The 25,241-nt window shown below is 45.1% G+C and overlaps 1 protein-coding gene across 1 annotated transcript in view; it reads left to right on the top strand.

The window, feature by feature from the left end:
• POLR1A (RNA polymerase I subunit A) overlaps positions 1-25,241 on the top strand; it is a 604,540-nt gene that overhangs the window by 318,213 nt on the left and 261,086 nt on the right. The window lies entirely within an intron of this gene.

The raw sequence follows: 25,241 nt of genomic DNA, 5'->3' as shown, positions 1-25,241 counted from the left end.
CATTCAGTATACATTTCGATTAAAGCAGTAAATTGCAAAAGTAAAGCATGATTATACATTTGAAATGGAGCCTTTATGGGCAATGACATTTTGTAGTATATAGATGTAGCAGACTTCCAAGGGACAATGTCCATCCTTCCCTCCGTGGCTCCACCCCCGTACTCACTTCCCTCAAATTGTGCCAATTACCCCATACTTTTTCCCACTTCTTCGGGCAGCCCCTGCTTTCATAGACCACCTGCTCTGCGCATTGGCACCGATATTAAGTTGGACTCCCAGTCTTCTATCCGAGGGGGAGTTGTTGCACCCCGGGTCCGCTCAGTTTTACGTTTAACCACCCCAGCTGCAACCTCCAGCCAGGTCTTTTGATATTTTGGCCAGGCTGCCTCCCCTGTTCTAGTCAAAAGAAGCCATTTATTTTGTGTCTAGGGGAACCTCCAGAATTAATACCCGAGACATTCTCCGAATCACTTCTCCCCAATAGAGCTGTATGATCAGACACTCCCAAAGGATATGCAAGAATGTGTCTTCTTGCCCACACCCTTGCAAACAGAGAGCAGAGCTCCCCTTTCCTATCTTTTGAAGTAGGACTCTAGATCAGTATGATCTGTGTAGGATTCTTAGCAGCACCAGTTGAAAACCGATATGAATCTCTACCTCTTTCAGGCTTTGGAGGGCGGGCCTATGTCCAGTTGTCATCGTCCAAATCACCCAGGTCTCTCTTAATGCCATTATAGGGTCGGGGAATTATGGATTTTCTTTAGACTATAGAGATGGCTTTAACAGTTATAGGCTCCATGAGAAGGTGGTCTTCAAGCGGCGTTGCATCCCGCAGTTGTTCCTCCTCTACTATATGTCTCATAAGGGCATGCCCAATCTGTAAGTATCTACACCGCTCAGTCTCTGTCAGTTCATACCGCTGTTGCAGGACCACAATCCCTACTAGCACTTGCCCTCTCCCGATATCCCCCAAGCTTTCTATGCCAATCAAGCCCACTTCGAAAACCTTTCAGGCCACCCACCTCTTGCAGTAAGTCGCTGTCCCATAGTGGGGTTTGTTTAGTTTGCTTCCTCACCATCCCAAATAGTCGGTGGCCTCCCTCCATACACGAACCACAGTCTGGGCATGCAACAGGAGATCTTGTGACCCGCTGCCACATGAGGTAGGCCGGTTCGCTACAATCAGTAAATACCACGTCACTAACTGCTACCAATTTTGCAGCCCAGTAGTACTTAAGTAGTACTCATAATGATCAGTGCCCAGTACATGCACTTAAGATGGCTTCCCTGTCCACTTGTACTATCTAGTAATTGAACTAGACAGCACAGGGGTATAGCTGCTCATGTAGATATACCCTCACATGTAATATAGTGCACCCTACCTTGGGGCTACAAGGCCTGCTATAGGTGTGACTTACATATATTACATGCAGGGACGCTAGCATGGCACACAATGAGTGTGCCATGTCGTGTTTTTACTCATGGTTTGCAGCATGATATGCAGCCTGAAATGGCAGCCTGCATGCAATTTGTATGGGGGTCCTTTAGGGTGGTATAATCCACCTGCCACCCTTTATATAAAAATGCAGCAGCCCGTAGGGAACCTCTTTAGCACTCATGCCCTAGGTACCAGGGGTACCGCTTACTAGGGACTTACAGGGGTGCTAAAGTTTGTTACAATTAGGCCATCCATATTACCTTGTTTTAGGGTGAAAAGCACTGCCACTGAGATCTAAGTAGCAGGCCCCAGTACACTGTCAGAGCTAAAAACCAGTATGTAGTAGTTACAAAGGGGGCAAAAAGTGGGGGGACACCTGCAACAAAATTTCAGTTTCCTACAGCGCCCATGGGGGAAAGAATCGCAGATGAAAACATTGTCACCTATTTCAGTGTTTTCCTTTGTTCGTTTTTTTATTTCAACTATTATTTTCTTTAGCCAAGCGATGAACGATCTACACAATTGACCCCTAGCTGAATTCAGAATGGTCCCTCCTTTTCAGAAATATATATTTTTTTGTGTTCACCCTTTACACCGGTTTCCATGAGTAACTGTAAGTAGGTATAAACCACAAGCATAGGAACAATTGACTACTGCTTAGAAAATGGCAAAAACTCTGGTGAAAAGTTATTTATTTATGTTCTAAACAGTGCCTGTTCCTGAAAACTGAGAATAAGGTGGTTTTAGCACAGCAAACCTTTTTTGTAAACCGATTTTATTAATCTTTTACATATGTCAACATACAGGCACCAGTATAGATTTATTCATGACCTAGCTAACATTTCAGTACATTCCAGTCGTTAACCTTCTCATTCCCTATCCCACAGTTCCCCATTGTGTCCAAGTTCAGTTTTGGTATGGCTGATCTCCGTGCATGAACTCTTCCCCCATTATCAGCTTCTGGAAGGTGACAGCTTATGTGTTATAAACAGCTTATGCCTGCTTCATGCCACTTGGCAAATCCCCCATCCCACCCACCCCCATTCCCGAAACCCCCACCCGCCGGGCGTGTCTTGAATTGTGTGCCCCAGTTCCCTTCTCGGGCAGCATCACCTTGGAGCATCTGGCCAGAGTTCCAAGTCTCTACACTCCCTCCGGGTTCCTGATACCTGGATAGCACTCCCAGATCCGCTGTCTCTATTCCGCCACCTCTAGGCAGTTACATCAGGCTGCTTCAGGGTTCGGCCTTCCGGGAGCTTCTACTGCCATTCTTTTTCTAGTGAAGCTTCTAGCCACAGCAAACTTTTAAATGATGCAGTTCTTGAGAAAAAACGTTTATTGCACAGCATATTTTTCCAAAATAAAAAACTTCTACCTTGTAACTATTTTATTGGTGATTTTTTAGTGTATATTTAGAATACCCAACACGTGGGGGTTGGGGGAGAAAGGACACAAATTCGTCTTGCATACTTTATGTGGAAAAATTATTAGGAAGGCTTGAGAGTGAACAGCCCCAAACATCAAAAAGAGGCTTAGCACTGCAGGGGTTAATTAGTTAAAAGGATATTGTTATCTTATTTTTGGCCCCAGTTATCATTGGGCCCGCAATCATTAGGAGCTTTGGTTAAATCTGCAAGAAGGGTATCCTGTCTGCTTATCTGAGATATAAGAAATATTTTTGTTGGTTGGATGACTTTTTTCTGAGTAGATCAAACACACAAAAGGTGATTGGAGGATGCTTGCAATAAGTCTAACCGCTGGCGATCGCTCAGGGTAGCATTCTATCCCACCGTTCTTTTGTCCACTATGCCACTTCAGATTAGAACCAGCCATTTGCAGATGTGTCCTGGCCCTGTTCCAATAGGAACAGCCCAGCCTAAACTGTTAGACCAAGTTCTTTCTGTACAGGAACACAATCTTTCTGAGTAGATGCATTTGATAGATGAACAGTTAAGCATAGAATGCCAGCAGTGCTAAGGCCCAGGGATTTGGCTTGAAGGAAGTGACCGACTTACGGCCACCTGGGGCACCTCGGACCACCTCTCAGCCTTCCATGCTAAATGAAAAGTCAGAGAAACGGTGGAGAATATACACCAATAATCATTTATTATATACGCTCAGAGCCTGGCTCAGTCTGCACAGTCTCGAGAGAGTACTACAGAGGGAACTGAGGAACAGTAAGCATAAGGATATATTATATGCATTGCATGGTCAACTAATAACACACTCACAGTGGAATTTTCCCAACAGATTTGGTTGAACAGCGTAAAGACATAAAAAAGGTTTCTACTCTCGTATCTTGCACACCTCAGAACACTTAAGGCCGTTCCACCCTGGGCTGCGATCAAACTGCCAGACAGGTGGGAAAAGTTTTTTATCTAGGGAAAGCTATGCACTGGCACGAACAGTTCCTCATTACAGAAATGAAACTTAGCAAGGGGCATTTCTTGGAATCAAACAGGATTAGTTTTGAACAGTGCATAAAATGGCGCCTGAAAAAGAAAATGGTGTAGGGAATGCTTACTTATACATGGCATTAAAGAGCATCAACGAGCATATTCTAACAAACCCTTCTTTTAGCATGAGCTTAATACATTTTCTGTTTAGAAAGTAGGTAAGGCTGGCACACATTCAGGGGAAACTGTGACATTCTCATTATTTGATACAGCATCGTAATTAGACATGTGATCACTGTGGAGCTCTGGGCACAGTTTATAGTTGATGTCCGATATTTGGACAGCATGGAGTGATGTCTTCAAATATTCCCTCGTCTATATTCATAAGGTCATCGATATCATTCTGTAACATCATAGCGGCATTTGTAACAGAGGCAGATATTTTCTGTTTGGGTGTTACAGCAGTGGCACAATAGGAACAACAAAGCGGGAGACATTGAATGAGAATACAACAGAATATTAATACTGCTTTGAAATAAACTATTTACTTTAGAATCCAACCCTAGCTACCTAAGAAAGACCAACTCCAATTTCCGCTTTCCATGCCTTTGACATTATCAATGATATCTATAATGTGTTGTGTTATGTTCTTTTCCCAATTCTCTATACTCGTAACACACAGGTCCCAATTAGTGCGCAAACACCTCCGCTCCTGGCCAACATACAATCCACTGCATATCAAGTCTGTTCCGAATACACTTGCATGCTTTCTAACTGAGTAGTAATAGCTATCAAGGCTGCCACTGTAGAGTTTTATAGAATCTGCAATTTACATCCGAAATACTCTCTAGCTTTTTCACCCCTGGCCAAAGCAGTGCCACCCCAGGTAAATATGGAGGACAGGATGTATCCAAATCTTATACCGTTGCTATAGCAATTCACTTTCAACTCTGTTACCTCTTCACAAAATTCGTTTGTTAGTGTCCTTTTACCCATCTTGTATTAGGTCGGGGGTGTTTACATGCAACACTTAAAGCCAGTACCATTCCAAGAGCTACATCATCAGTACCATTGTAGACATTTAAACAAGTCCCATTGGACAGAAATAAAAACCCTGGGTGGGCATGTATCGGCCCCTCATAATCCACTGCAGCTTATCTGGAATTCATTCCAGAAGTACTTAGATCTGATTTATTTACTAGGAAAAGGGGGCTTTTATACATTATTGTGCCTGAACAATGTACAAAGAAGTATCTGTAACGTTCACTGCGGGGCAATAAGCAGCATATTAACCAGCCTCTCGGGGTACTGTCAATTGTTTATAATGCCAACCCACAAGAGTTATATTCTGTTCTTCCTTATAAAAATTATCACAATATGTGTTCTCACAGCCAGGGTAACCCTCACCCTGTGGTTTTCCGTAGTACAGACATGGTCAGGGGCAACCAAATCCATACATTCCCTTTACTTCCACAAACTGTGGTGGCCGAGTGTATGTGTAGTTAACAAGTGACAATAGGTATGCAGTCCAAAGGCTAGTGACAGAGCGGATAGGATAGCAGGTGGTCCCCTTCCCAAAGAATCCCCTATAAGTTTTCACAAACACGTTATTTATGGCAGCCATCCTATCACGTCTCGGAGGAATGTGTTCACCCATGTTGTGTGGGGGTATACTATGTGTATCTTCCAGGAACCATGATAACCCACATATTATTACAACCACCATTACCAGAGCATTGACACATGCAAATTTACTTTGTATAGACCAAATTGCACTGCGTTGTCTAGGGGCAATTGGCTGATCCTCCTCATTAATTTGTCTACCAAAAGGATGCATAACGAAACAAGAGGAGAAAAGCAAAAATGATAAGAAATGTAAGTGTTCCCAGTGTCCATCAGAGCCTCACTGGTACAGGCTCTTATCGTCCATCATTTGGTGCTCTTGAGCACCAGCAGTGGAGCTTGCTCCACCCTAAGCTCTTTCCTAATCTATCCCACGTCGATAAAGGTGGTATGCTTTTCAAAGTATACTTTCCTGTCTAATGTTCTAACAAAAAGAGCAAAACAGATGCAACTCTTTAATTTATTCCATTCCCTCATTGGTACTGCTACTCAGTACTTTCCTACCTTGTTCTGTCCATCCCTAGTCTTTCTTTTCCTTGGACTCGGTGGTCCTCAGCTGAGGACGTAAGTTGCACCTGGCAGCTCCAGGCACTGTGTGATCACTAAACAGAGGATAGCTAGTATTTCTGATAGGACAGCCTCATTCAAAACGTCGTTGTTCTCTTCGTCTGTTTGTGTCCAAACCAACTTTGCATCACTGAAAGGCACGAATCTGGGCACCTGCTCACATTCAACGTCTCCTATTCCCTCCTTAACCCACTGGTCGTAAGGCAACAGCAAAGGTTTTCTTTTGCAGTGGGTCGTGTGGACCTAATTCTTTCGACCAGCAACCTTTACAGCCGTCTGTGTAGCCAGAAGGACTTGTTCAGGACCTTTCCATCTGGGCTCTAGATTTTTCTTCCTCTGGAAATTTCAGATTAGAATGAAGTCCCAGGGTGGATACTCTGGCCAGGACCCTCTGGCTTAGGAGGTAAGGAGTCTTGCACCTGTTGGTGAATAGAAGGCAACATTTCTGTCAATTGCCCAAGGTAATAAAGCAATACAGGATATTCAAAATCAGAAAGCTTTCTTGGTCTAGGGACCCCCCAGACATTTGCTGGGCGGCCAAAGACAATTTCATAAGGGGACAAGCCTGTTCTAGAATGTGCTGTAGTCCTGATGGACAAAAGGGCCAAAGGATGAGCATCTGGCCATTGCAACCATGTCATCTCCTGAATTTGTGCCAATTTCAATTTTAGTACGCCATTATACTTCTCGACCAATCCCGCTGACTGCGGGTGATTGGTTTCATGGAATTTCAGTTTAATGTGCAGGCCTTCACATATTAGCTTAATCACTTTCCCATTAAAATGAGAGCCATTGTCACTCCAAATAACTCTGGGCAATCCGAAACGTGGAAATAACTCTTTAATAAGCACCTTCGCTGTTGTGATAGCTGTAGTGGGGTAAGCCGCCACCCATTTATTGAATGCACATACGACCACTAAAACATATGTGAGATTGTTACAACGTTCTAGCTCAATGAAATCCATTTGAAGGACTTCAAAGGGGAATGTAGGTGGTGCAAAGTTACCAGATGGTGTGGGGGTACCTTTCCCAGGATTGTGCATCAAACAAATCATACAGTTTTTCACTAAGAGTGCACCTGTTTTAGAAATATTGTCATTACACCAAACTGGGGCCAATAATTTACAAATACCCTTTGCACTGATATGAGCTGGGCCATAAGCCATAGTAACCACAGGGAGCACGTATGCATCAGGTAACATCCATTTCTGTTTTCTGGACAAATCAATCCAACATCCTTCTTCATCTAAACGTGCTGTACTCTCTTGCCATACAGCGAAATCTTCTATTGTGGCCTCGCTTTGGGTCTCTTTCACGCTCTCAACTGTGTTTTCAAACATAGTTTTCTCTGGAACCCAACTAGCTGGGCCTGTTACAAGCATTCTCTTCATCTTACTCTGAGCCGTCTCTTTGGCTGTCTGATCAGAGAACGCATTCCCTCTACCTACATCATCTGTCACTTTCTTGTGGGCACTACACTTCACAATAGCCATGTTCTAAGGAAGTGGTTCTGCATATAGTAATCGTGATATCAAGTGTGTCCATGTTGTATCTTAGTACCATGCAAGATAAGAAACCCTCTCTCTGCCCACAGGTGCCCGAAATTGTGCACAACCCCAAATGCATGCTGACTGTCTCTGTAAATATAGACAACTAACCCTTCGCTCAATTCACAAGCTCGTATAAGGGCAACAAGTTCTGCTGCCTGGGCATATTGATAGAGGACCCGTGATGTCTTTACCACTGTGTGTAATGTAGTGATAGCATAAGCTGCGGTGGTGGTACCATTTGGTCATTTAAAACAAGAGCCATCGACATTTAGTTCTCCTTGGGATCAGATAAGGGAACATCAAGTCAGGTCTACCCATTCGTTCGTTTCTTCCTCTGCTAGGAAAATACAATCATGTTTGTCAACTGCATCATTCTCAGAAGGGAGGCTTGGTAACGTGAATGGCTTCAGAGTGGCACATATTTTAATCGTAATATGTTTGGCAAACAATGTCAATTCATAACCAGTAAGACGTGCTCTGGTGAGGTGCTGTGTCCTTGTTTTATTCAAAAGTGTGTCCACAGCATGGGATACCATGACTATGAGGTCAGTATGGAGTACGAGTCCAGCTGATTGTCTGATGGAAGTAGCCATGGTCGCGACTGTTCGCAGACAACTCGGAAGGGCCCTTGCGACAGGATCGAGCAAAGCAAAAGAAAAAAGGTCTATCGCCAAATTTTTGAGTCAAGACCGAGAGAGCACAACCAGCCAACTCGTGGACGTATAACACAAAAGGCTTGTTATAGTCAGGCGTGCCTAGTACTGGAGTAGAGCAAAGCGCAGTTTTTAATTCTCCAAAAGATTGCTGACAATATGGCATCCAAAGTAAAGGCTCATGGACTACTTTTATTGTTATTGGAAGCAGGGGTTTCATCAGTAAGGAATAGTTAGGGTTTCACTGTCGACAGTAGGAAATGATGCCTATAAAAGCATGCACGTCCTTTTGAGTTTGCGGACAGGGCATTTTATTAATGGTACTGATGGGTCTGGCGTTAACCTTCTACCCTCCTTCGACAGAAGGTGACCTAAATAGGTGACCTCCTGTGGATAATACTGAAACTTCGAAAGAGAAACATTGTGACCATGGTGTGCCAGGTGCAACAATAATTTCATCGTACTATCTTTGCAATCCTGTTCAGTATCAGAAGCAATTAACAAATCGTCGACATACTGTACCAATGCATTGCCTGGAGAAAGGGAGAGTGAATCTAACTGACCTTTCAATACTTCACTAGAAATGCTAGGACTTTCAGTATAGCCTTGAGGAGCTCTACAGAATCGGAAACTTTTTCCAGCCAGTGAAAATCATAACAAATACCTGCTGTCTGGGTTTATGGGAATGCTAAAGAATGCATTTTTTCAAATCACTGACAGAGAAAAACTTAGCGGTAGATGGAATCATTATTCAAAGTGTGGGGATATCAGGAAGCACTGCAAATTGCGGGACCACTATTTTATTGACCTTGCACAAATCAATCACAAAATGATATACATCACCAGCACTGTTGGGAGAGTCTAGAGGCGCACTTTCTAGGACCGGAAGAATAGGACTATTGCATATGTTACAGGTGGTCTCTTCGACAACTCCCTTATGTATGAGGTCCTGAACAATATTAAGGAGAGCTTGCTCTCCTTCCTTTAGTATTTTATACTGGGGAGTGTGTGGTAATGTGGCATTGTCCTTCAGTTGTATAGAAACTGGGGGTATGTGCAATAAGCCTATATCAGTGTCACCAGTGGCCCATAATCTAGATGGTACTGGATCAAATTCAGGTGGAAGGGGAACATCTTTAGATAGGCTTTGTCTAGTACCCACGTCAGGACCCATGGTAATATAAACACCATCTGGTGAACAATATGTGGTAGCATGCAACTTCTTTTTCCAAGCCCATTACATTTTCACCACAATTAGATGTTAAAAGAAATGGAGAATCCACGGTAAAAGGACCAACAGTAAGAGCAAGAGGGCACGAGATGGAGCTTACAACTGGTTCTCCTGAGAAACCCACTGAAACATTATTATGGCCAGACGGGGCCGCCCCAGGGACCAAGTGTCGGGAAATTGTGTCTTTGTGGCACCTGTATCAACCAAGAATTTCTTAGTAGATCCTTGCAGATCCGCTTTGACATAAGGGCCACGCTGATCAACAGGTATGTGAACTGGTCTCTTACCCTGTCCCTGGCTATCCTAGCTAAAAGACATCCATGTCACATCATCAACTTCATAATCGTCATTGTATTATTGTCCTTCCCTGGTGTCATCGAAATAATTGTCAGGACGGCCTACAGAGGTAGTAGTGTGTTGTTGTCGATTGGTCCCACGACCCCTTTTTCCAAGACCCCTTCCTCTAGTGGACAAAACATTGTGCAAACGTACAGGGCACTGGCTGTTTCTTTTATCAGTTTTGTTTTTCTCTTCATTATCCCTATGCTCGTAATATTGGGCCATATTTAGAATCACAGAAGGGGAAGACGTAGACCAGGTGTTTTCAGATGCTTGAAGTTTAGACATTATTTCGGGAAGGAGATGAGTGACAAACCTATCAACGAATAGATGGACTCCTCCCTCTGTAGACCTATCCTGCCCACTATAATCCAAAAACGTCTCTCCAAACCTGGTGATGCACTCAGAAATATTTTTGTCTTTCTTTTGCCAGCAGGCAGTCAGTCTGTCCCAACTAATTTTCTTGGGAGAAATTAGTGTTTGCATGTATGTTATTATGTGACCGGGTAAGGCAATAACTCAGCACCTGGTCTGTCTCCTGGCCTTCTATCTCTGTCTCAACCCTTAATCACGTCCCACGTTCCGCCCAACTCAGCAATATGATCTTGGGTATGGACCTGTTGCCAAATATCAACTGGGACTAGTAGACCAAAAAACATGTCAATATCCGCAAGAGTCCTCACACTAGAAGAGGCAGCTTCTGTCATTTCTTTATAATAAGTAGTAGGATTTTTTCTAGGATCGGGCAATGTAGCCTTCAGGGCCAGAACTTCACTTCTTTTCCATAGAGTATAAACCCATTGTTCCTGAAAGCAGACAGCTACAGCCGGTCTGGTAGTCACCCCATGTTGATCCACTACTGCCGGGATTTTCGGGTGGTAAATGGGGTGAACTTCTCACCACACAAGCATTGGTCCTACTGGACCTGTCGGCGGCATTTGATACAGTTCATCATGCGATACTAGCAGATAGATTGGCTGCAGCAGGTCTTGGGGGCACTGCGTTAAAATGGATGGAATCCTTCCTGAAAGATCCAACCCAATCAGTTAGGCTCGCACCTTATAGTTCTGACATAGTCAGCATGAACTATGGGGTACCCCAAGGCTCCTCCCTGTCCCCCCATCTCTTTAATCTCTACATCCGCCCCCTGATATACTCCCTCCAACAAATTAAGGTAAAAATTTACAGTTCTGCAGACGACATGCAATTGACTTTCACAATTGATGAGACACAGGACTCCAAGGTATTCTTTCAGGACACCATGTTATTCATTAAAGGTTGGATGAATAACAACTAGCGAAAACTAAACTCTGATAAAACAGAGATAATTATCTCCAATAACAAACTTAACCATTGGACTCCAACCTACTGGCCCAAAACATTAGGCACTCCACCTGACCCTAAGAGTGCTGTAAAATGTCTTTGTATCCAAATATGCTGACCTCTCCATGAAATCACAGATAAGCATGGTCACGTCGTCCTGCTTTTACTAACTGAGAAATTTTAGAAAAATCAGAAGATTCTTCAGTAGGGAGGCCAGCACATTAATCATCATGGCATTTATACTATCTAGAATTGATTATGCCAATACCATTTACCTAGGTCTCCCCATTAATAAAATTTACAAACAACAGTTAATCCAAAATCAAGCTGCCAGAATCATCTTCCAACAATCTAGGCATTGCCATACTAAGCCGCTGATGAAGGAGCTTCACTTGCTCCCAGGAGCACAGCAATCTATGTTCAAAACAGGTTGCATTATCTTTAGAGCAATCAGGAACAGAGGCCACAAATTTCTTTCTACAAAGATCCACCCATACCTCCCAAAACGCAATCTCAGATCGGCGCAAATTAACTTAATTTTAGTCTCCAGATTTAAGCGCAAAAGAATGGGCGGCTCATGCTTCTCCATGTTGGGACCTCATCTCTGGAACGCCATGCCAATCACCATTAGACAGACAACTAACTACACGTGCTTCATAAAAAAACTGAAAACTTGGCTTTTTACTCAAGCTTACAGCCAGATGCAACTTTAGCGGTAGCTCCATACTCTGCGCCAAGAGACCTTCAGGTGTACGTGCGCTTTATAAATATCCTGTAACATAACATACATAACATAACATCGGGAACTGAGTTATCTGAGTGGGACTCTTATCATGTAGTCTGCCACTATAAGTAATTAGAGTTGAAATGTTCCTGAACATTTGGGCCGGCTCCATGTTAATTACATAAGTACCTTCATTAATATCAAATAGTATTTGGGGTGCTTCCTTTTCGATGTGTGTGCGCCAGAGGTCAATTAGTGCGGCGGACATATGTTTGAGGGCATGTTGCTGTATAAAAGGGTGAAAGTCTCGCATTAATTGCCATATGTCCTCAAGACTGTAAATTGGGTTGCGAGCCCACTGTATTGCCTGTTTCGCTATTACTTTTTTCACTTCCTCCCCCACACCAGATCGTATTAAAGGACCTAACCGTTCCCTGAATCCCATCAAATCTCTATCGTCCGGACCACGCACTGGTGTGTCAGTAACTAGTGCTGATGAAGGATGAGTGACTGTAATGGGAGTAAGGGGGATTGCCGCAGTCATATGTTGTGATGGAAGAGAAGGAGTAGGGTACGTTAACTGGGGCGGTAGGTGTAACAGCTTGGAACACTAATGCACCTGGTGTGGGTTGTTGTTGCTAATGGGTAACACCGGGATATATCCGTTCTGGGGTATATGGTGGCGGGGTCGGGTAGCTAATAAGGTCTCCATAAAAGGCTCACCATCTTCCTGAGCATATAGGTATTATCAATTTGCAACCAAAATCTTCTATCTTTGCATTCTATTCCTTTTTCCTGCTTGTCCTTACCGTAAGCTACAGCCTTTTGTGTAAGGGTCTGCATATTCCGTTTTCTGGCATGTTTCTTCATTTTTAATCGCCTCTGTTTGGCCTCCTTCTGCCAAGTGTGAAGGGAGACAAACATAGACTGCCTACTGCATCTTTTAAACAACTGTTCCTGAAGAAATCCTATCTTTTGTTCATCAAAGGAGCCGGTCAAAGGCCTCTGCAACTCTTCAATGTCCTTCGTATATTTGTGCCATAACGTACTAAACATAATGGGGCCAAGGCCATGTTTTATATACATATCAAAATTAGGACTACCTTCAGGAGGTGCAGGCTGGGATTCTTCTAACCGTGCATCTTTAAAACAACAGCAGCACAAACTCCAAATCTTACTGAAACCAGGCATTGCAATGAAAAGAGAAACAAAGCCCTTATTTTACCTGGCAAAGTATTTGCAAACACTTTTCACCAAAACAGTCCTTGAAATAAAGTCTATTTACGGTGGTACCACATAAACTGAAACAGACTCACCTGGTGTCAGGTGCACCAATTCTCCACTGCCAACTCTTTGGGCCAAACAGTCAGAACACGGGTTCGCCATTCAGGACTCCAGCCGGGATGACCGCTGGGCGAGGCACCCTCAGGTGGGACAGAGGCAGCAGCTGCGAGAAAAGTATCTCTTCCTGCAGGGATCCCTGAGCTGTCAATCTGACCTGATGTGATCCTCGTCCTACCCTCGGTCTGTGAAAAATGGATGTGTCATGCCCCGATGGAGCACATGTTTGGGCGCCAACTGAAGGAAGTGACCCACTTAGGGCCACCTCGGACCACCTTTCAGCCTTCCATGGTAAGTGAAGAGTCAGAGAAACATTGGAGAATATACACCAATAATCATTTTATTATATACGCTCAGAGCGGGGCTCAGTCTGCACAGTCTCGAGAGAGTACTACAGAGGGAACTGAGGAACAGTAAGCATAAGGATATATTATATGCATTGCATGGTCAACTAATAACACACTCACAGTGGAATTTTCCCAACAGATTTGGGTGAACAGCGTAAAGACATAAAAAAGGTTTCTACTCTCGTATCTTGCCCAGCTCAGAACACTTTCAAGGCTGGTCCACCCTGCGATCAAACTGCCAGACAGGTGGGAAAAGTTCTTTATAAAGAGAAAGCTATGCACTGGCACAAACAGTTCCTTGTTACAGAAACGAAACTTAGCAAGGGCATTTCTTGGAATCAAACAGGATTAGTTTCGAACAGTGCATACAATGGCGCCTGAAAAAGAAAATGGCTTAGCAAATGCTTATTTCTACATGGCATTAAAGAGCATCAACAAGCATAATCTAACAGGTTGAATACACTAAGGTTGAGAATTCAAGTGGACTGGTCCAATTTCTTATATTTACATTTGTATTTCCTGAGAGCAAGCCTGGTAATATAATCTTGCTTCTTCTCACTTATAATAGATAGACAATCTCCATTTCATGTGAAGGAGATTGTATATTCCTTTGAAAATATACACTCTGCTCCCAGTCATAATCCTTCACGGCACAATTCAGCTAATACATACGGGTCTTCATCAAAAAAATTGAATGGATGTGTTTTCGTTTTATGTACACTGAGTGTGCTTGTCAGTTCTCCCAATCTGGCATGTGTATGTTCTTTCCATGGTCTCTCAGACGTTAAGTGATGCTTCAAGCTGATCCCAGAAAGAATATGCTGATCAAGCTGAACCCAGGCAGCACTGTGGATGTGAGTGTGTATGTTTTCTGTGTTTCTCTTGTCTTTCCTCCAGTGCCATTCAGTATTGGTGTTTTGTGGTGATCAGTGGCATTGTTTCATGTGGTGCACATCTGGGGTGTCCCAAACATGTTCTTGTTCTCAGTCAGTAATCTGCCATTGATAAAGGCCATTTAATGCTCCATACCTTTGCCATTAACAATACATGAAGGTACCAACTCTGCTGTCCGAAGAATGGGGGAGAGGAGTTGGCCTAACGGCTAGGGCAGTTGACCTAAAATCTGGGAAACCGGGTTCGAGTCTCAGCAAGGACACGCAGCATCCTGTGATTCTGGGCAAATCACCTAATATCCCCATGCCTGCCAAAAATGAACGTGTCCTTGTGTAATGCAACTGGTGCTCGTGTAAAGCGCTCTGATACTCGATACCGTCGGGTCAAGTTCGCGCTATATAAAACTCCTGTAAAATAAAAAAATTAATGAACTGCCCATAGTAAGGAGTCCACAGTACAGGTGCCTCATACTAAACTAGTCCAGTAGCCCAGATAACTCTTTTAGCGCCTGCTTCTTTGAGGGTCTTTTCAGTGTAGTGGGGACCTCTTAGTCCTGCACAGCCTGGATACTGTCTTCCAGACCTCAAACCCAGTCAATTCCTATCTGGTGGCATGTTTCAGGGTGGTCCTGAATCAGTGATTCTGGCTACAGCCAATGGGCCATTACCCCAAGACACAGGACAGTGAAAAAGAACCTCATGGACTCTGTTTAAACTGCATTTGGGCAGCTGTGGGCTCCTATAGGTCCACACGCTCACTGCCTTGTAAGGTATCGCTGCAGATGCTTTGTCAATTCTCGCTAGTTGGACTTGATTCTCCTGGGCAGTTCCTTCACTGAACACAGTTTGTTCTCAGACTTCAGTCAGCTGAACCTTGCTCTTTGTCATTTTGGTCATGGGTCTTCTCCTCTCCTCTTATTGGCAATTTCAGTCTGCTCTCCTGCAGTAACAGCTTTTTCTACAATTTAGATCTGGTGTGTCAGTTGGTTACCAACAAGTTCCAGTCTCTGGCAAACTCCTTTTGTCGCTTACCTGTAGCATAGAGTCTCCTTGAAATCACTGCGAATGATACATTACTGGCCCAATGGACAGGGTACATATCCTACATACCCTATTTTAGGAGCACTAGCAGGAATCCAGAGCCACCAGTGTACAAACTTGTTTAAAGTCCTGACACATCTCCAGCCAGGATAGAGTGAATGATACATCAAGCTTTTTCATTGTAGGTGAGGCCCAGGCATCTGCTGCTAAGATGTGGACATTCAATGTATAACACAGGAAGGAAACTTTTGAATACATTAAAGGTGGGCTGGTTTGGAAATAGAACTAAGGACAACCACATCCTTCGAGAAAGGAGTTAAACTATCACTCGTGAGCAGATTTCTGCCCTGGACCCTAGTAACTCCCTTTCCGAGCAGTCTATACTCATCAACCACACCTTAAGATTACTGCTAGCCTGTTCCACTATTGTCCTTATGATTTCTCTGTTTCAACACTGAGTGGACCCCACCCTTATTGGGGATGCCGCCTAATGAATCCTTTGCTGTCCTACATTATGATATTATGATCACTGCTTGCTTTTATGTTTTTGTCTTGCCAGATCTAATTGTCCTATCACTGAGATGATACCACCCTCAGTCAGGGTGTTGTCTTGCACTGTACTGTTCTAGATTATGACGCCAATTTTACTACTTGCGTATTGTTTAATCTATTGGTCCCAACACTGAAAGGTCACCACCCTCTTATTGAGGGGTTGCTGTATCTTGTAATGCTCTAATTATTCTAACTTCTCTACACGTTTCATTGCATAACTATATCCTCTCTAACAATTGTAAAGCCCTATGATAACCGCGAGGGTCATGTTCGTGCTATCTAAAACTCTTCAAATAAATAAACAAAAGCAACGTCTATTTTATGCACACTAACCCATGTGGGAGTTTACTTTGGGTGCACAGCCCCCGCCAAACCAGTACTTTCTAGGGTCTTTGCTTAAACTTCTAAACCCCGCACAGGCCAAATCCAGATATTTTTTAGTCCACTGGGACGAAAAAGCCTAGGCAGGTCAGCAAAAAAAAAATAGCAGAGTCGTTCAGATTTTCAAAACCATACTAAGTTTTGTGTCCCTACACCCACAAGATGTGAAATGTTCAGAACTACCAGTAAAAACCTTTGGATTTTTAGCCAGTAAGAAGGCTTGCTCTCTACAGTAGAAGTTAAGTTTACACTGCAAGCAATAGGGAGCTCACCGTCCTAGAGCTATACTAATGAGGTTTCCGGCTCTGTGGTTGTAAAAGCTTTCTAGTTGTGGTTTGACACCATCCAGGCTTTGCTATCTTGTCATCTGTCAGTTGTGCAACATGTTTTCAGATGTGTTAGAACCACAAACCTCCTTTTTGAAATGTATTTCGTGACTTTGGAAACCAACAAACCCATCTACTCCTATTAGTCATGATGACATGCATGTTCCGTGTGAAGTTAAAAATAAAAAAACCAGGGCCCTGTGATATCTTAAATTTGTGAAGTTAGTTTTTCATTGTTATAAGTTTAGGCTTAGTCCACATTTGAAATAGTACCCTCCATATGTATTGTGGCATTTTCTTTGTTGCAAGACCTTCCTCTCAAGGCTGGTCTAAGTATGTTTTTTAGATCAGCAGAGCAACAGACCGCATTATAAACGAGTAATAGTTTACTACGATAGTTCTAATAGAGCTACTGCATGGACACTTAGATGGACGGCGCCTCTTATTGGGAACGATATATGCCTCAAACACTGACCAACCCTCGTTTTTGCATACACTGTCTTATAAATTGTCCGACTGGAGTGGGATCCCATGGGAGGTGATTTTAACTCTGCGATTGACATAGCCCTAGACAGCTCATTCCCTCCCTTGTCGCATACACCGGCTACCTCAAATGCACAGGCTCTCACATTCCTTTTAGTCCTTACCGCACAGGCTACATGTTAGGCTCCATCGTTTTGTTGGGTCCCTAAATCTGTTTCCCACTATTTGGGACATGGACTAGCTAGGTCGCACCCACTTGGGCCATAATCCTCAATATTTACAGCTTACACGGGGCGGCTCCACCCCTCTGCGTTTGAAGACCCACCCTTTCTCATGACCCTGGGCACAGCCATAGCAGAATATTTCTAGCTTAATGCTAACACCGCCACTAACAAACAGATCGAATGGAACGCTTTTAAAGTAACCGCCAGGGGACACTGCCTAGGTCTAATATGGAATACCCTTAAACAATTGGATGGTGACATTGCGCACTGTGAACGCACTCTCATGCGTCTCGAAACATGATCTGTAATAGACCCAGACTATGTCCAGCGGCTTGCCGAGGCACGATGTGAACATACCTACTTACTGGAGCAGCTCTGGTGCCTGAACTATGCACAGTCGTGAACTCATGCGACGTCCGACTGTACTGGTAGACTACTTGTGTGGTTGATAAGGCAGGCCCAGCCGAGACAGCTCATTCTCACGCTCAACTCGTCCATGGGGCAGCCCCTTCACACTCAGCACGAAATACATGCGGAATTAACTAGCCATTACGCCTCACTCTACAAGTGGGTGGTGGACCCTGATCCGATTCGGCTGGAGGCCTTTCATTCTGTGATCCACCTTCCCAGAATCACACTTGAACAATGTGAGGTACTGAACGAACCCGTGTCTCTATCAGAAAATAGGGGGGCTATTAGAGCCAAGTCTCCAGGTTCGGTTGGCCCACTTGCCGAATTCTACAAGGCATTTGCCCCGTTGTTGGCTCCTCCCTTGCAGCACACTCCCTGCCTCAGTCACTACGCAAGGCCTTACTTATTTCCTTACCTAAAGCAGATAGAGATCCTGCGGCGCTGGGCTCGTATCGACATCAACACAGATGATAAAATATTAACTAAAAACCTGGCTGACCACCTGACCCACTGGTGCTGCAACTAGTCCTTAAAGACCAGGATGGGTTTGTCACAGCCAGAAGCACGTCGCTGAACGTACAGCGATTTTTAAGGGTCTCCAAGTACTCCATGCATCATTGGCCACATTCTGGAGGTTTGGTCCTAGACCTCAAAGTTTTTGACTCGCTGGAGTGAGGTTACCTATTTGATGTCTTACCTCGTTACGGTATGGGAGGATGCCTCCTGCAATTGATTGAACTGCTTTACGCTAAGCCTCTAGTTCATGTCAAAACAGTAGCTTCAATATCCAGCCATATCCCTGTAGACAGAGGCACCCGCTCTCCCCATTGCTTTTTTCTTTGGCCATAGAACCGCTAGCTTTAGCAATCCGGGCACGGGGGGTCGTCTGGGGCATCCCACTGGGAGATGAGTTCCATGTGATCTCATTATACTCTGAAGACCTCATCATTTATCTTAGGGACACGAGACTGGTGCCCTATGCCCTTGTTGCAAAACTTACGGAGATCGCCATCCTCTCTGGACTACGGGTTAACTGGGCCAAATCAGGCTTATTCCCCTTTGCCCCCTCCTCTTCCGATCCTGCCCTCATTCTCAATGGGGTCCCAGTTGAATGGCGACCCCACATGCTTTGCTACCCACGGGTCTGGACATACCATCAAACTACTGACTTGTTAGACTGCAGTCTCAAAAGGGCGACCACTGCCCTCCGATCCCAAATGTCATTCTGGCGCACACTACCGCTGTCCACCATGGGATGGGTAACTTGGCTTAGAATGGTGGCCTTACCTAGACTATTCTATTTCTTCACTAACTTATCTCTATCTCGCGCCCCCATACTTCAAAGCCCTGGAAGGGTTCATGTATGAGTTCATATGGAACAAATCCTGGTGTAGGGTAGCACTAGCAAAATTGTACCTTCCCACAGATCAGGGCGGAATTCCCAGTACCAAATATGCAGCAGTATTACCTAGCCTCTCGGCTCCCATGAGTGACCAAGTGTGTGGCGGGGAACAGCTATCCGACACTGCAGCGCTGATCAACCGGCGGTGCTCCGACTCTTTCATCCTTGTGCGTGCGGGAAGGCACCGAAGCCTCTCCTAACAGGGGCGGCCTATAAATTCTACCGTCGTAGCTTATACCTTACAAGTTCCATAACACCATATGCACCCGCGATACAGGCACACCCAGAGACGATGTAATCACCTCGTCAGCGGAGATCGCAACTTGGCTTTACGCTGGACTGCACTCTCTAGGAGACTTTTATCGAGACGGCGAGTTAGTACCATATAATACATTGGCAAACAAGGAGGTGCTCCACCCCTCTCTGTTTGCAGCTTTTGGTGACAAGTGGGCAGATGTGCTGAGCGAGCCCTACACGTACCTCACAATACAGTATCGACATGTTATGGGAACAGGGCGACATCTTATGAGGTGGTTTTCGGCCTCTCTCCGACAACACACAGCAGTCACTCTTATACCCCTGAGGAGGCGCTGGGAGGGGGAGCTGACCCAGCTCTACACAGATACTGAATGGGCCTCCATACTGAAGGACCTGACCCACATTCCCCGAAACACCCGCTTCTGCCTTATCCAATATTACATTACTCAGCAGGCATATATCATGCCAGCGAAAAGAAAATCAACAGATATTATTGGTGAACAGACGCATGCTGCCCTAGATGTAATTTGTTGGCCCCAGATCTCCTACATATGTTATAGGCATGCACTCACCTTCTTGCTTATTGGTGACATGTCACTACTAAACTAGCCACGTACTCGGGTTGCACAAACCTACACACATGGGAGGCATGCATCTTGGGGCTCATTCATATGAGCAAACGACACAGTCACATCCAGATTCCTAAACCTGGGACTGATAGTAGTCAAACGATTAATCACCAGGCGATGGAAATCGCCTGAACTGCACTCATTGCAGGCATGACGGCAGTCACTGCTGGTGGGCCCAGACTGAAAGCGTTGCATTACACAGAGAGGACAGTATGGGGCTACATAAGACACCTATTGCCACTTACTGGTTGACCATATTGCATGATTGTTGACAAGATAATATGCTGGACTCAGGACATGAGGACGTGACAACAGAGGTGACTGGGGCGGACATGATACCCCAATGTACTGAGGTACACTGTGTAGCTGAGACGGTAATGTAGGGTTAGCCCCACTCAATTAAACATGAGCTGCAATGAACATTAATGGCAATTGTACACAATGATATTTTCATATTTCTTTTCTCATTGGGGATTGCTAGGGTGGAAGGGAGCCGGGGAAAGCCAAGTTGGGTCGAATCATTGTTATTTAGCCTTATTTAAAGTCCTCTTTTTTTTCCTTTCTCTTAACGCTGTGATGTATTGCTATGCCATTGACCTGCAAAGGGCCCTCATCCGTGGCTTTGTCGCTGATAGTCAACTGTGCAGGAAAAATGTACGGAGATTTAGTAGCATGTTTTCCAGAAATGACATTGTAAGCCTTTTTCTGGTACTTTAAATTATGTCTCCCTCTCTTCTTCTAATGAATGCCTGCCTCGCTCACTGTATCCTTGTATATCATTTGCATCACCCTTCTCCTCTTCGGGAAATTTTGTTAAACCAAAAAAACAATAATATAGATTTAAACAAAAAAACGATAGATCTAATAGAGTAAGGTAGACAACAGAAGTACAAGCAAGGGTTGGGAAGACGAGGATTACAATATTGCGTAGGTGTAGTGCTATAAATAATTATAGGTTTTGCCACACGTCCATTCAGTAGACCATGTTTCAAATGTGATCATTGCAAAACAAGAAACTCTCTAGTTCTTGTCTGCAGTAGGTCAATTTTACTTTCTCCTTAAGCTGAGTCACTCACAGTTGTATTTTTTTTTAGCAATAAATGTATTTGTATTTTAAAATAGTTTTAATAATGTAATTTAACATTATTTCCTATGGGTGTGTTTTTTGACTCTCTACCTCCTTTGATTTCCATGGGAGGGTGTTGCAGTACCAGGGATTGCCCATGCGTAATACTGGACTCACTCCAGCTTTGAGCTGGAGTACATTTACTAGTGTTTAGGCACCATTTTACTGTAGTAGAATTACAAGTGCAGTTTGTGAATAGCAATTGACTTCCTCTTTTGTGGGTGGGTTATTTATGTAGTAAGTACACCACGTTTCAGGTACCGTGTCCAACAAATGTCTGTAATTATCCAGTATTAGGGTATCTTTCATAGATTCACATGCCTGAATCATTCCCCGTCGTCGGGAATGGGAGTCACCGGTAAATAACAAAGTAATGTCCAGAAGACATAAGACAGCCATAGGCCTCAGAGGCCTTAGCTTAGTAAGCTATCCACGTCCTTATGTAAAAAAGGACCAAATTTTGGCCAGAGCCAATCAGCTAACACCACCCTCTAGAACCTTCCTGGTAGGAGCTCTAGTCCCTCAGATTTTCTACCGCACGTCGTGCTAAGGGAGTCTCCACTGAGCTCTGCTCATTTCCTTGGATTTAACAGTATTTCTTCTCAACTTTCTGGATTTTCAGCATGGCTGATACACCTAAGAAGGGTTTATTCAGGCCCTGTGCCTCTTGCGGAAAGAAGAGGCTACATATCGACGACCAACATAAGGACTGCTTGTATTGCCTCTATCCCAGTCACAGTTCTAAGGACTGCAAGGTATGTCGGACTTTCTCTTCTAAGACCTTGAAAGACCGAGAGGGGCGCCTTTTAATCTGGCTGCAAAGGCTAAAGGACAAGGAGGCTGTGGTGTCCTCTGAGGCGAGTGAGAGTTCCTCAGTTTCGTCTCACTCTTCACGTAAAAGACCAAGGGTGGCATCGCCGGGCCCTTCGTCGCAGCCACCTCAAAAGAAGACGCAGAAAAAGTCTTCAGAGGTCCAGGATTCGCCTATTCCAGGGAGCTCGTCTCCTAAGGTGATGCCCCACACCTTCAAAAAGCCTATTGCCACCTCGTCGACGACAACAATGTCGACATTAGCGTCGACGAGAAAATCTCCGTCGACAGCGATTTCAGTTACATCGTCGACGACGACTCTATCGACGATGACATCTCATTCCATGTCCTCGACGACGACAACTCCATCGTCGACGGCAGGCAAGACAATCTCGTCGACGTTAGCCATAAAAAAGTCATCGTCGTCGAGTAAGCTGTCGACGACACCGTCGACGAGAGCTCCATCGTCGACAACAACATCGTCGACGACGAGGACTCCGTCGACGAAGCTGCCAACGACGAAGACACCGTCGACGACGAGGGTACCGTCGACGAGAACATCACCATCGACGCCGTCGTCGACGCCATCGTCGACGAGGAAACCGTCTTCATCGTCCTCGTCGCTGACGACGACCCCGACGACGATCCCGTCGACGACATTGATACCTGTAACGTCGGTTACAGCTATACCATCGAGCCCCTTGAGGGGTATGGACACGGAAGACCAGAGTACATTTGTGCATGTAAAAATAACGAAACGTGCATTAACTCCGGCCCTCACTTCACCCAGTAAGGTCCCAACCTTGCCTCCTACTCGCCTCTTTGAAGAGGAGGATTCGGACGACGCTAGTCTCTTTCCTGTGGCGACTAGTCCATCACAGCTCCATGTAAAGTACCAGGATGTCTCGGATTACGAAGACATTCCCCAGGATTATGAGGAGGTTCCTCATCAAGAATACATGCCGCCTCCACCTTCCATGGTGTGTCTACCGGCATCCTTGGTCACAGACCTTCAGTTCTTAATATCGGACTATAAACAGCGATTTCCGACTCAAGCACCTCCACCGATGCCTGCGGGGCCTTCCACTCAACGGCCACGACCGCCTCCACTACTTTTGCAACCGGAGAGGAGGGCATCTCCGCCTCGCCCCACCACGGACGAGGAGGAGGAACCAGAGGAAGGAGAACTCCAGGACGTCCAATCCCAACAAGATGAATGGGATGATTACATCCTTCCAGGTCCGGTTTCGCCAGTCCCTACCACAGCCGACTCACCGCCCGACGACATCGGCGGTTTCCACAACATCATTGAAAGAGCGGCCCAGCGCTTCCAGATCCCGATGCCTTCGCATCAACAAGACTGTTTCTTATATGACTTTAAGGAACCCTTCAAGAAGTCCGTCCGGGCAATCCCGATAATTGATTATATTTGGGACCAGGGCATAAAAATAATGCAGAACCCTTCATCAGTACCACCGGTTCTACCACGCCTGGACAAGAAATATAAAGCTCCGGACACTGCTCCGGTTTGTCTTACAGGCCATCCAAAGCCGGACTCGGTTATCACTCAGGCTGCGCAGAGGAGGTCAAGCAACCCAGCTGCGCTGTTGACAGCTCCGCCGGATAAAGAAGGACGACGTATGGATAACATAGGGAAACGTTTCTCCTCTATGTCAGCCTTAACAGTACGTGCCTCCAACGCTACTGCACTATTGGGACGGTACAACCGACAAATGTGGGCGGACATTGCCCCATACCTAGCGGATTTGCCTTCTGAATCAAAAGAAGAGGCAAGGAAGATTCTGTTGGAAGGTGAAAGATCTGCCACGGAACTGATAGACTGTGCAATGGATATTGCTTCCACAGGTTTTAGGCAGCTGGCGGGTGCGGCTGTTCTCCGGCGCCAGGGTTGGCTCAAGGCAACTTCTTTCAGGCCGGAGGTCCAGACAAAAGTCCTGGACATGCCTTATGATGGCCAGCTTCTATTCGGTTCTCTTATTGACGAGGCATTGCAAGGTATCAAAAAAGATACAGATACTGCCAGAGCCCTGGGGTCTCTGCAATCTCGGAACCCTTCCTTTCGTGGGTCAAGAGGAAGAGGTCAGACTTCCACCAGAGGAGACTTTCAACAGCGTTCCTCTTTCTCCTCTTCCCAGCAGTACCGTCCACAATATCAGCAGCGACAACAGTCTTCTTACCACAAAACTTCCTTTCGTACTAGAGGAGGAAAACAAAAGGGTGCCGCGCGGCGGCAATGACTTCCGGATGCAGCCGGTCTCAAACTTGTCTCCACCCTACAAGATTGGCGGAAAAATCTCCCATTTTCTCAAAAATTGGCAAACGATAACTACGGACCGATGGGTCCTCCAATTAATACAATTCGGCCATTCCCTGGAATTCATACAAATTCCTCCTCAAACTCCTCCACGCCAAAGGACTCACAAAACCCTACGCCCATTGCTCCAAGAAATAAAGATTATGCTTCTAAAGGGAGCTATAGAGAAAGTTCCCCAAAGCCAACGAGGGAGAGGGTTCTACTCCCATTTCTTTCTCATCCGAAAGAAAGAGAAAAAATGGAGACCCATATTGGACCTCAGAAATCTCAACAAATTTCTGAAAAAACAGTCGTTTTCGAATGATTACCATACAGGAGGTTTTACATTTACTCAACGCAAACGACTACATGGTGTCGGTGGACCTTCAAGACACCTATTTTCATGTCCCAATACACCGCAACCACAAGAAGTTCCTGCGTTTCATGGTGGCGGGCAGGCATTACCAGTTTCGGGTTCTGCCATTTGGGCTCAAATCGGCGCCACGCATTTTCACCAAATGCCTAGCACCAGTGGCGGCGTACTTACGCCGTTTCCACCACCAAGTCTTCCCGTATTTAGACGACTGGCTTATCAAGTCCCCATCTCAAGAAGGCGTGATAAGATCTTCTAACGCTTGTCTGACACTCTTCGAGTCACTGGGGCTCACTCTCAACCACGACAAATCTGTCCTGCAACCATCCCAATGCATGCAATTTTTGGGAGCTACACTAGACACCATCCACAGGAAAGCATTCCCGTCACAGGAACGCCAGGACAAACTTCAATCTCTGGCACTCCAGGTAAGGACAAGAAAGACTCTGTTGGTGCGCCTCTTCAAATCCCTCCTCGGGATGATGT

Source organism: Triturus cristatus, chromosome 2_2, assembly GCF_964204655.1.
Source record: "Triturus cristatus chromosome 2_2, aTriCri1.1, whole genome shotgun sequence".
Classification (NCBI taxonomy): Eukaryota; Metazoa; Chordata; class Amphibia; order Caudata; family Salamandridae; genus Triturus; species Triturus cristatus.
This window is presented reverse-complemented; position numbering and strand designations above follow the sequence as displayed.